At 37.7% G+C, this 13169-nt stretch overlaps 1 protein-coding gene across 1 annotated transcript in view; it reads right to left on the bottom strand.

Annotated features, from left to right (window-relative positions):
* Positions 1–10977, bottom strand: part of LOC109402580 (uncharacterized) — a 32514-nt gene extending 21537 nt beyond the window's left edge. The window contains exon 1 of the mRNA XM_019675272.4: positions 10847–10977. The gene's annotated coding sequence lies outside the window, so the exon portion shown is untranslated. The remainder of the gene's footprint in view (positions 1–10846) is intronic.
* Positions 10978–13169: the final 2192 nt, after the last annotated feature.

Below are 13169 nucleotides of genomic sequence, written 5' to 3'. Positions count from 1 at the left end.
CGGCCAACAATTCGAGATAGAAGCTGGCACAGACTTTTTGGAAGGAGGGCAGTTTGGCCAAGGTCTACGCTAGATACGAGTTTTATTTTTTTTGTATGAACCAAAGTCTACGAAGGGGGAGAGGGGGGGGGGGTGAAATTTTGGTCTACGTGGTTAATGGAATTTTAGGTTCTAAAACCAAATGTACCCAATATGTAGACCAAAATACCCAAAATTCAAAATGTTAGCAAGGGGTTCAAGGGGTTTTGGGATCTGAAACCATGCATCCCTATAATTTGGTATGGGAAAAATGTATAGAGTCCACAAATGGTGACCAAAGCATCCAAGATGGCTGCCAAATATCCAAAATGGTGGCGTTTTGAGGAATTTTAGGCTCTATTACCATGTTATATGGGTACACAGTAATGTTCCGATTTTATTACTGTCTTTGCATGACAGATCTTAATTTTCAAATAATTTTCTTTTATTTGAAGATAATCCTTCCTACGCTTCTTTAAAATGTCTATTCAAAGCGCGATTTAAAGCGCCAACAGTATTGAAAACGCGCGGAGATGTTGTACAATGATTGAAAACATTTTTGAATAGTTCAAAATTTATGATCCAAGAATCCAAGATGTTAGCCTAAAATTCAAAATAGCGGTGCACAATTTGATATTACGAATCAAATGTACCCATATTGCGAGGATTTGATAAATAGCTGCCATTTTGTATTTTTTTTTTGCTAAAGTCTAGTGGACAAAGGTGGACTGTTGCAGGTTGTATGTACAGAAAAACACATAATTACTGGCCAAAGCCACCATGAGGGTAATCTAAACAAGAAATGCTTCGTTCAGCTTATAAGACGTAACGCACTCTGTTAAGATCACAGAGAAAGTAATTGAATTGGATCTTGAAAATATACAAATGCAGCATTAGCTTAATATTTTACTGTACCAATCGATGAAATCGAAGAAAATTCTATTATTCCCGCGTCGTTTCATATGGACAATTTTTAGGTGCCTGTGATATTGTTAAAGAATATCAATGAAAACAGAATCCATTTAACCGACATAATTGCTTTTACCATGAACAGGATTTTTTGTCAAATCGATAAAAGTGCTATATTCATTCACATGTCACTTGAGTTTGGTTGAGATGGTTTCTCGAAGGCAAGATAAAGGCACCATCACTGCTAGGTGGATTTAGCAGGGAAAGATTATTAGTTCTAGATTTTAGAAAAAAACATCGCGAACAAACTTTAGTAAATGTCAATATTTAAAAATGGCCAAAATATCAGTTTTTTTATGATTGTCACAATGTTGAACCACAACGACTACATCTTTTTCTTTTTAACGAAAGCACTATTTTTACATAACATATCAAAAAATTAAATATATTCTTCAAGCCGTTTTTAAGCTGCATTTAACTGAAAATTTCAAGTTTTGTTCTAATATTTGTATGGAATGACCATGCGTCTCCATCACTTTAAAATAATCGGTAATTTTTATTTTATTTTGAACTTCAGCTGGTGAACAAATACCAGCGAATTCGCCTGCTACAGAGTGATAATCCTCCACGAACTTCTTCAGGCATTCCTTCAGAAGTTTCCTTTTGAATTCCTCCATAAATTCCTTCTTATTTTCCTATGGAAATTTCTTCTCAGATTCCTCCTAGAGTTCTTTCTGAGATTCATCAAGGAGCTCCTTCTGGAATTTCTCCAGGAGTGCCTTCAGAGATTGATCCTAAAGTTCTTTCCCCCAAGAGTCCGTACTGAAATTACTCCAACAGTTCCTTCAGGTGTATTTCCAGGAAATATTTTTTTGGAATTCTCAAGAAGTTTCTTTTTGGATTCGTCAAGAAGTTCCTTTGAGAGTTTATTTTTTTAGAATCCTTCAGCAAAAGTGATGTGAAATCTTAAGGCGAAACTGGAAGCATTTCCTCATTTTTTTGGTTTTTGATTTTTTATTAGATAGCGAAGCAATATTTTCAAAATCGGTTTTCGTGCACAAGTAGAGTATGGATCAAGGTATCTTCTGAATTTTTTTTGGGGTGGAAAATGTTTTCCATTTTTGCAGAAACCATTTTTCAGTGAAATTTTGTTCAAAAATGGTTTCTGCAAAAACAAAAAACATTTTCCACCACAAAAAAAAAATCAGAAGATACCTTGATCTATACTCTACTTGTGCACGAAAACCGATTTTGAAAATATTGCTTCGTTATTTAATAAAAAATCAAAAACCAAAAAGTGAGGAAATGATTCCAGTTTCGCCTTACGAAGCAAACTTCAAACAACAGTGCATTTTATTATTATGTTCATGCTCACTTGTAATAAACCTAAAGTAAGAAGATCAGGTGCGCTGGTTTGGTTGACGAAGAGTTTTGTGCATTCGAAATCGTGAGTAGATGCCAAAGTCGGCCATTGTGGTGACCATTATGGGATTCTAACAAATCTGTCCTTAATGAGGCATGTGATTTGAATGTAGTCTTCGGCAAAGTTGTAGCTGATAGAGTAACCTAGAAGTACCAAGGGTCAACTAAACTTCGAAGTGCTTGTGCAGTCTCAATTTTCAACCAAATGAGCTCAAATTTTGGGGGAAGGCATAGAATCAGGTTACATATCGAATAAGCGGTGTGGAGCAAAAACGATTTTTAGAACCACGAGGCTATTACATATACACTGATACATTAACTAGGGTAAAAACCCTTCGAGTGTCATTTTTTGCCTAGACATTCGTTTAGCCAAGGTAAGTGAAAATTTGCAATTTTGTGAGTATTTTTCGAGCACGACTTTTAGTTTATCGCATGTTGCCAAGATAATTGACTTATTTTTATGAATTTCAGTTTATTTATTTAGTAAAATTCAGAGAAATATTACAAATCATTGTCCCGATAAGGAGAAACGATGATAAATAAATTTATTCAATAAAAATGTAAGCTATAATAGTGGTTGTTTTGATGAAATGGCACTTAATTATTGTTGACTACGGTTTTTTTATCTGTCTTAACGAGATTTTTAGCCCTAGGCTAGTTCATCTCGGGACCCACACTTTACTTTCCTTCCGAACTCACATTTTGTGAGTTTGTTGGGAGTGAGATTCGATTCCAGGTCCTCGACGTGATAGTCAAGTGTTCTAACCATCACACCAGGTCCGCTCCAAATTGACAATGGTTTAATTATTGCAAAACATGTTATGAGAAGATTAGGTATTTAGGTTTTCGGTTGGTAAACATCCAAATGGGGTTGATAAAATCTAAAATAAACAGTTCTGTGTAAGTTTAAAGATGCATCCTAATGGTTCTGCAATATACATGTATAATACTAGCATTATTTAATGATTCAGAAGACTGCAAAGTGAAGGAACTGCAAGAAGAATCTGAATTTATATACTTTGTTTGTTTTAAAACAAAAGTTCATATAAAAATGCTTAAAGTGGTCAGAAAAGAGGCTTATTTCCATTCAATCTGAAGAAATATGTAAATGTGTCTTAGTTTTAAACTACATTCATTTTGACATCATTTATTCGAAAAGAACGTCTAAACTATAATACAAGTAGTTTATGCTAGAAATGTGAATACTTTAAGTGCCATTTCTCAAAATGTGGGGCGTCCAATGTATTTCTTTTCAGTCAAAATGAAATGTTAGTTATAAACGTGGTGATTTATACAAGTTATACCATCATATTTTTTCCAAATAATACTCAAATACGTGATTTTTAGAAGGTTTGGGGTATTTTTTTCCTGGTTAAAACATTGTATTCGGGAGAATATAAACCTGCACTCGTTATAATACTTCTATAAGAATGTTTTGAAGCACTTCAGATGCACATAACTGCGAAAAATCTCAATTTGGAAACAGCTTCAATATAATGAAATATTATATTTATTTGGAATGTATGAAAAATTAATATGGCAGCACTGCCGAAGCAATCAAATTAAGGATTTACCGGTCGATCTATAATTTAGGTCACCATACAAATTGATTGCGTTGAAACATTTTTGAAATTTGATATCTTTTATTAAGTAATTTTTAAAATTTTTCAATTCGACTGAACGAATATCTAGGCAAATTTTAGATTTTTCTTGTATTTTACTGCTAAAAAATGACTAATATATTGTTTCTTTCAATTTGCTACTGCATATGCCTCGGCTAAACGAATGTCTACCAGTGTATAATGAGCCGGGGACAAAGTTTTTTCAATCGCTTCTTCGTATTGAACGATTGCGCAAAACTGTGATGTGATAGATTGTGTCGCCGTGTCCCCTTTTTGCGATTGAAATAGGAATCGGATTTGGAAAATTCCAACCTTTTGCACCTTACTAGGGATCGTCTAACTAGTAGAAATAAAATACATCAATAAATTATCTGGAGGTCTGGTTTTGTCGCAAAATGATCTGGCGCTTGTGCAAAAAGTTATACCCTAGATTGTAATTATGTAAGATGCAACATATTAATAGACCTCCAGTGATAGTGATAATTGTTGGCGGTCATGTGGAACATTCGCTAAACTATCGCTGGAGCTCGGATGATGCATCGACACTATGAATTGACTCCAGCCGGCTGCATCCACAGATGATTGTTTGCATAATTAAAAAAAAAAACGATTTAATCCACCTATGGTGAACAGAACCCTTCTTACACTTATTAAAACTATTGTTGTATTATTTGTATTTAACATAGTTATTTTGTGTGATGGATCAAAAGTTCTAGAAAATATTGTGGATTTGGCATCTAGTGGATTGGTTTCCAAAATAGCTTCATGGACCATGGACTAAACTGCCAGAAATGCCAGACACCTTCTAGAATCTTGTGTGAAATTCAAAAAAAAAAATAGCTTACATATTTTGGAATATTGTATCTTTTGTTAACTGCCAAAAGATCTTGAATCGATTAACAAATGGATAAGAAAATCAGCGAGATACACTTTGTCTAATATCTCTTAATCAGTCGAATAAATTAGCTCCGAAGTACTTGCTATTCATGGTTATGGTGTAGAAAGGACAAAAATAATATATCTACTATGTTAATCAGTTTTGGCATTTGCTATTTTGGCTGTCCGGTTCTTGCATTTTTCCCACAATAAATAAATTCAAACTTTCATTTAACATATTGTTAGTTTTCATTGAATTCCTGTTTATTTGTAATTTGTTATTTATAATTTTATTGAAAATAATCACCTGCTAATATACACTTTATATGAGGTCAGCATTATTTATTGAACAATAATTTCCCATAGACTGGTCAAAAGCTCATGCAAGATAACGATAGCGAATATAATAATAAAAACCCAGGTTAATCCACCTAGTGGTGATAGTGCCTTTCTCGTCGAATATGTACTCAAGATTTTTCCGTCGCCATAAGGCGAAGTGTTCCTGAATCCTGAGAACGGAAGTCGATCTCATCTCATTTCTTCTTTGGTCACAGTGCTCGTTGACTCGTCAATGAGGGGGAGGAGGGTAGAGTTGATAAATAATAAATGTAATTGATGAAACAATACCGAAACAATTAAGCAAAACCGCGTAACACATAGGATTTGGTAAGAAATTTTCTGGAGGACTCTTATTTCACATTAAAATTTGAAAATTTATTGGGCTATTTATTTGTGTCCATCCTCAAAATGTTGAATTCCGTCTAAAATTTTCCAAGGGGGGACCCCTCTTGACTTAAGAAAAAATCGAAATTTGTGTCAGCCTTATTCAGAAAAGCAAGAATTTAACAAAGCCATAATCGAATTTGGAAACTTAATGATGGCTCAGATGCCGACGTTATGTAAACGTATAGGCAGAGCTGAAAAATATCAAACCTCACAGTTGACTGCTTGACCACCTTCACTAGCCGATCATTATCGAGACATTGTCTTTATTGTATAATCATTGGCTATACGATTCATGTAAAATTTGACAAAAAAAAAAGTGCGAGCAAGTGAAATTTCCCATAATAAACCCATTCAAACTACAACTGTGTTACAGAGCGCGAGGGCTCAACCAATTGCATCGAAATTGTGCGCAGTAATTTTAGACACAAAAGGAGATTGAGGCTATAAAATTTAAATTTTCCCATACAACTTTGATCCATCCTACTGTATAAACGCCTCAGAAATCTAAAATGGTGTAATTTGACAAGATCGCTTAAATTTTATCAAGATTTTGTTCTTTTACGCATATTAATCGCTTGCATCGATTTTGTTCACCTTCGTAATTTCAGCGATGTATCCAATCCTGATTCTGCAACACTGCTGGTATCTTAGGTGTGGTCAGAGACTATTTTCTTCCTGCCCATTTATCTGATTATCGAACATTTTTGATGATTGGATGTTTCGCATGCATGGATTTGGTTCACTTTTTGAATTGGCCACTTCCGACGGGACACCTAGAATCGGTTCCGGAACACAATCTGTTCAAATATGTTATCTGTGGATTGATTGGTAATTATCGGTGACAAATATCGGAAACGCTAAACAAGCGTGACGCGTTTCGACCTACTATTCTTCGGATAGCTGGATGCATCCCTTTATCTTCGTCAGTTTAAAATATAATCGGTTCAGATATGGTCTGAAACTATTTTCCTGTTCACCGTTCATCTTATTATTGATTAAGCCGCTATTTCGTGTGTCACATGCATAGTGGCGATTAAGTGGCCACGGGGCAACATTCTGGTAGCTTGGCTGTCGTGGGGTTGATATACTGGGTTGGATCCGGGCCCGCGGATGGAAAATGGTTCTGGCAAAGTTTGGTACAGGTGGAGGCTTCATTTTGGCTAGGCCTTCAGTGTTCTAGTTGATAGACCTTACTCTTCAGGAGGTCAAATCACAGTGCACGCCTTACAAGTTCTTGATACTTGCAAAGCTGTTGGAAATGTGGTGGCGTGGTGGGAGACCCTGCCCTGTGGTAAAACCACTCGAGAATCTGGCAAAGCCTCTGTACGCTACCGTGTGTCCTGCTTGAAGACGCGTTTTGACCTACTATTCTTTGGTCATCATCAGACGCATTTACACTCCCGTGCAAAAGTTTGGGGTCACCCCCTCGAAAACATGGAAATGTTTTTCGGTCATATCTCAGTCATTTTTCATTTAATCCACTCGTTCTTAGACTCTTTCAAAAGATAAAGAGTTAGATTTGATTCGTAGGTACTTTTCACAAATTTCATATGAAATCTTTAGTATGAAAAGTTTACCTAAACTAACATGTTTTTCCTAAATCTGTACGAAATATTGTTTTCCGTGTAGTTCAAAATTGGGTCGACCAAATTTCAAAATTAAAGTTGCATTAGAACCCGATTTCTATCCTCTTTGAGAGCCATTCATTAGATTTTAGCGAAAAAAATCATAACATAATTTAAATGATCGAGTTAGGTTTACAAGTCACCGTGCAAAAGTTTGGGGTCACCCCTTAGTATGCTGCATCGTTTCAAAGTTTGGGGTCACCTTCCAAATGAAGTCTGAGTCGGATTTTTATTCAAATCGTCATTTGGTATATGGTATATTTGTGGTTTTAACACTTACTGTTATATAGGGTAGAGTTCACGAATTAGTCATTTTTATCTCACTTCTATCCTCTTTCGCACTTCATATAACGAACTTAGCCGATTTAGTATGGATTTTATATAACGTTTCTACCTTAAATTAGTCTAGAACTTAGTTTATGAACATTTCATAACCATTTTTGTGTCTTGCCATTCAAATATCAAAGAAGGAATTGGAGTTGCACCAAAAACAATGACGATTTGAATAAAAATCCGACTCAGACTTCATTTGGAAGGTGACCCCAAACTTTTGCACGATGACTTGTAAACCTAACTCGATCATTTAAATTATGTTATGAATTTTTCCGCTAAAATCTAATGAATGGCTCTCAAAGAGGATAGAAATAGGGTTCAAATGCAACTTTAATTTTGAAATTTGGTCGACCCAATTTTGAACTACACGGAAAACAATATTTCGTACAGATTTAGGAAAAACATGTAAGTTTAGGTAAACTTTTCATACGAAAGAGTCTAAGAACGAGTGGATTAAATGAAAGATGACTGAGATATGACCGAAAAACATTTCCATGTTTTTGAGGGGGTGACCCCAAACTTTTGCACGGGAGTGTAGCTGGATGCATCCCTTTATCTTCGTCAGTTTAATATATAAGCGGTTGAGATATGATCTGAAACTATTCTCCTGTTTACCGTTCATCTGATTATTGATAAAGCCGCTATTTGATGTGTCGCATGCAAGCCCGTGCACAAGGGGGGGGGGGGGGTGTTTGGGTATTAACCCCCCCCCCCCCCTTATTACCAACGCTCCATACACTAGGCGCCCCTCCACCTTTTGCCGAGGTTTGGGAAAGCCACCCCCCCTTGGCGCCACTCCTGTGCACGAGCCTGGTCACATGCATAGGTTTGGTTCACTTTTTTAATTGGTCACTTCCGATGAGATACCTGGCCCTAGTAGCACATTTGTTCTACTCGAGTTTATGTGACTCCTATATGACGAGATTTGGTCGTATAGGAGTCATACCAACTAATATACAACATGTGTGCTACTGGGGGGAACCGGTTCCGGAACACAGCCGGTTCAGATATGGTATGAAACTGTTTTCCTGTTTACCGTTCATGTGGCTATCGAAAAAGCCGCTATTTGATGTGTCGCATGTCTGGATTGGTTCACTTTTTTAATTGGCCACTTCCAGCGGGACATGCGGAACCGGTTCCGGAACACTACCGGTTCAGATATGGTCTGAGACTATTTTCCTGCTTACCGTTCATCTGGTTATTTAAAATGCCGCTATTTGATGTGTCGCATGCCTGGGTTTGGTTCACTTTTTTGATTGGTGACTTCCAGCGGGACACCTGGAACCGGTTTCAGAACATAACCGGTTCAGATATTGACCGAAACTATTTTTCTGCTTACCGTTCATCTGGTTATCGAAAAAGCCGCTATTTGATGTGTCGCATGTATAGGTTTGATTTTCTTTTATATTTGACCACTTCCGGTGGGACACCCGGAACCGGTTCCGGAACACTACCGGTTCAAATATAGTCTGCGACTATTCTCCTACTTCCCGTTCATCAGATAATCGAAAATGCCGTGGTTTGATGGGTCGCATGCATGGGTTTGTTGCATTTTCATATCTGGCCCCTTCCTGGGGTACCGGTCTGGAACACCTAAATGGCCATAACTCCGGAACGGCTGGACCGATCCGAACCATTTTCAATAGGAAACAATGGGACCAGATGCCGCGTCGAATGAACCATCGGTCGTTGAAATCGGTTCATATTTACTATCTAAAAATGAGGTGACCTTTTTTGTACACATACACACACACACACACACATACATACACACACACACACACATACATACACACAGACATCATCTCAACTCGTCGAGCTGAGTCGATTGGTATATGACACGTGACCCCTCCGGGGGCTCTATCAAATTTTCGTTTTTGGAGTGAACATATAGCCTTTCGGTACACCTTGGTGTACGAGAAAGGCAAAAAAAAGGAATTTATTGAAATACTCTTTGAAAAATATCTCAGTAATCAAATGCCCAATCAAAAAAAATTTCAGGGCCTTTTACATGGATACTGTAGCTTTCATTTGGTGCTAAGAGAACCCAAATCGGTTGACAGACGGCTGAGATATTTATTATGATACACTTGATCAAAAATCTCAAAAAGTTTAGTTATATAAATCCTAAGCACTCTTCGAAAGATATCTCTGTAACCAAATGTCCAATCCTAATATAATTTCTAGGCAATCTTCTAGGATGTTGTAGCTTTTATTTGGTGCCAAGAGAACCCAAATCGATTGACACACGAGATGCTGAGATATTTAATATGATAAAATTTGTTAAAAATCTCAAAAAGTTTAGTTGTATAACTCCTCGAAAGATATCTCAGTAACCAAATGTCCAATCGAAATAAAATTTCAGAGCGTTCTACTAGGATGTTGTAGCTTTCATTTGCTGCCAAGGGAACTGAAATTGGTTGACAGACGGCTGAGATATTCACACACACAGACAAACACACACACACACACACACACACACACACACACACACACACAACACACACACACAACACACACACACACACACACACACACACACACACACACACACACACACACAGACACACACAGACACACACACACAGACACACACACACACACACACAAACACACACACACACACACACACACACACACACACACACACACACACACACACACACACACACACACACACACACACACACACACACACACACACACACACACACACACACACAAACACACACACACAGTATATGAAACTTGCCCCTCTGGGCTCTATCGAAATTTCATTTTTGGAGTGAACATATAGCCTTTCGGTACACCTTGGTGTACGAGAAAGGCAAAAAAAACGTCTGTTATTCATTCTCTCGCCAAAGCAAAAAGATGAATCACCGAAGGCGGCCCACAACTCCTGAAGTTTTGCAACTATTTTCTGATTTCGTTTTAACTATTCAATAAATTTAGACACTCTAGGAATTTTCACTTTTTGACACAATTTCTGGGTCTGGCCATGGGTCCTTTAGGTGGTATCTGCACAGATTCGGACACGCAGGCTCCTTTGCATGCAAGGTGTGCGCCGTTCTTAACATAATGAAGGGACATGAAACTTGTTATAGAATTTCACTTTGGGACAATGCATAAAAGTAACATAGCTAAAAAGCCGCAGAGTAAACTTCGATAGCTTAGGGGGTCCATTACTAGCACCAAAACCCTATCACTTTTTATTTTATGCCTAACTGCCTTTATTCATTGGAATGATACCATCAAGTCACCATTTACACTGTTTTGAGTTCTTAACTGGATTAACCAATTGTTTTCATCACTTACACTTTGATTAAAGTTTTTAACATAAAATTTTATTTCCGCACTTTTGTAGAAATATATGCACTAGTTTCAAACAAGTTTAGCAGCTCCATTATAAAAAGTAGAACCATTCTCGCCAGCCGGCGACAAGCAACTAGTGTCTGCTGCTAGTAATACGTTCTAATACCTTATCCAAACAGAAATGAATCGCAATTACCATGCGCAATCAATTAACTCTCGCGGGATGCTCTCACGTGGTACAATTGGCTCTCCCGCTATTTTTGCTACCATTTGGATGCACAGAACGTCAATGTGAGTTGGTAGATTTCGTGGAACTCATCGTAATCCATTTTAAATGTACAGTACATTGGCGTAGCTAGGGGGGGGTTCCAGGGGTGCCTGGCACCCCCTATAACAAATTTGGCACCCCCTAGAATTTTTTCTTGATAGTTACCAATACATAATGCCAATATTTATTAATGGCACATTCGAATAAAATATAAGCACACCCGTAATACTTATATACCTGTTGTACGTTTTGGCGTTTTGAATATCGGTAAGAACAATCAACAGACTTCTCCATGAATTCCTCCAGAAATACCTCTATCCAATCATACAGCGATTTCTCTAGGCTTCCTTTATGGATTCTTCCCGATATTTCTTCAACAAACTGCCCTTAGGATTTTCCAGACAGTTCGTCCTGATGGGGTTGTACATACTAGAAATATCTGCAGAGATTGATTCAGCAATTTCTCCTAGGATTTCGTTAGAAGTTCTTACTATGATACTTCTCGGAATTATTCTAGGAATTCCTCTAAAATTTTCTCTTGGGATTCCTTGAGGAATTCCTGGTGGGATTATTCTAGACAATCTTCCTGGGATTCTTTCAGAATTTCCTCAGGCGATTCTTTTTATTTTATTCAGATTTAATTCAGAGATTATCCCAGAAAATTTTCATGAAATTTCTCCAGCTTTTATTGGCCTTCTTCCGGGAATTGTGGCTAGGATTCCTCAAGCAACTTTTGCTGCGAATCTCTTAGAACTCTTCCAAAAACTCTCACTGCGGTACCTTCAGGAATTCTACTAAGGAAGATCTACCGGCAATTCTTCCGGAAAATCTACCTGGAATTTGTCTAAAAATCCCTTCAATGATTATTCCAGAGATTTATCCAAGGATTTAACCAGGACTTCCTCCAAAGGTGCTTCCAGAAACGCCACAGGGGATTTCTCCAAGAACTTCTATTGGCCTTCCCTCATGAATTCCAGCTGGAAATCTTCAAGCAATTCCCATTAGGACTCCTTCAGAATTATATTCAGAAAAATTAGCACTCCTGGCATACTTACATGTTGCAACACTTTCGGAATATCTTACTGAGATTCCTCCAGAAATTCCCCCTGCGATTCCATTCTTTAAAGGAGTACTGTATGTATTCCTCCAGGTGTATATTAGCGGAACTTCTTTTAGAACACCCCGGCATTGCTGATTCTAGGATTCCTTCAGAAATTACTTCTATGAAACCTCCCGGAATTCTGGGAATTCCCTTCAGATATTCCTGCTGGAATTCCTCATGCAGTTCCAGCGGTTTTTTCAGCTATTCTTCGTCCAGAAATTCTTACTGTGGTACTTCAGAAATTGTGGTACGGTTTCTTTTCTTACTCCTGTCTATTTGCAGCGATTTTTCCAGGCAATCTTCCTGGGATTCTCGCAGAAATCTCTTTTGTTGTTCCACCAGGGATTTCTCCAAGGACTCATCCAGGAATTCCTCCAGAGATTTTATCCAAAGATTCCTCTAGAAATTCCTGATGGAATTCCTGTGGAAAATCCATTTGGCCTTCCACCAGGAATACCTCAAACAACTCCTCCTGCGGTTCGTCCAGAAATTCCTTCAGAAATTCTTACTATGATACGTCTAGAAATTCTTCTAGTGATTCTTACACGAATTTATCCTAGCATTATGCCTGTAATTCTTCCGGGAAATCGTCCTGGGATTTCTTCAGAAAATCCTCCTGGGATTCCTTCAGGACCTTTCCCATAGATTCTTCCAGAATACCTTTACCGGTCCTTGCAGGGGCTTCTCTAGGTATTCCATGAATTTTCGCTTTGGGTTCTTCCAGGCATTCCTGATGGGGTTTCCCTATAAATTCTTGTATAGTTTCCTCCAGCAATTCCTCCTAAGATTTCTACAATGATACACCGCAGAATCCATCAAAGAATACCTTCTGAGATTTTTCCTATGATTTCTTCAGAAGCTCTCCGGTGGTTTCTCTGGGATTTTTTATCCGATATAGTTTATCCAAGGACTCTCTCATAAATTTTTCATGGGATTCCTCGATGAACTCCTCTTGG

The sequence above is a fragment of the Aedes albopictus genome, chromosome 2 (assembly GCF_035046485.1).
Source record: "Aedes albopictus strain Foshan chromosome 2, AalbF5, whole genome shotgun sequence".
In the NCBI taxonomy this organism is placed as follows: domain Eukaryota; kingdom Metazoa; phylum Arthropoda; class Insecta; order Diptera; family Culicidae; genus Aedes; species Aedes albopictus.
This window is presented reverse-complemented; position numbering and strand designations above follow the sequence as displayed.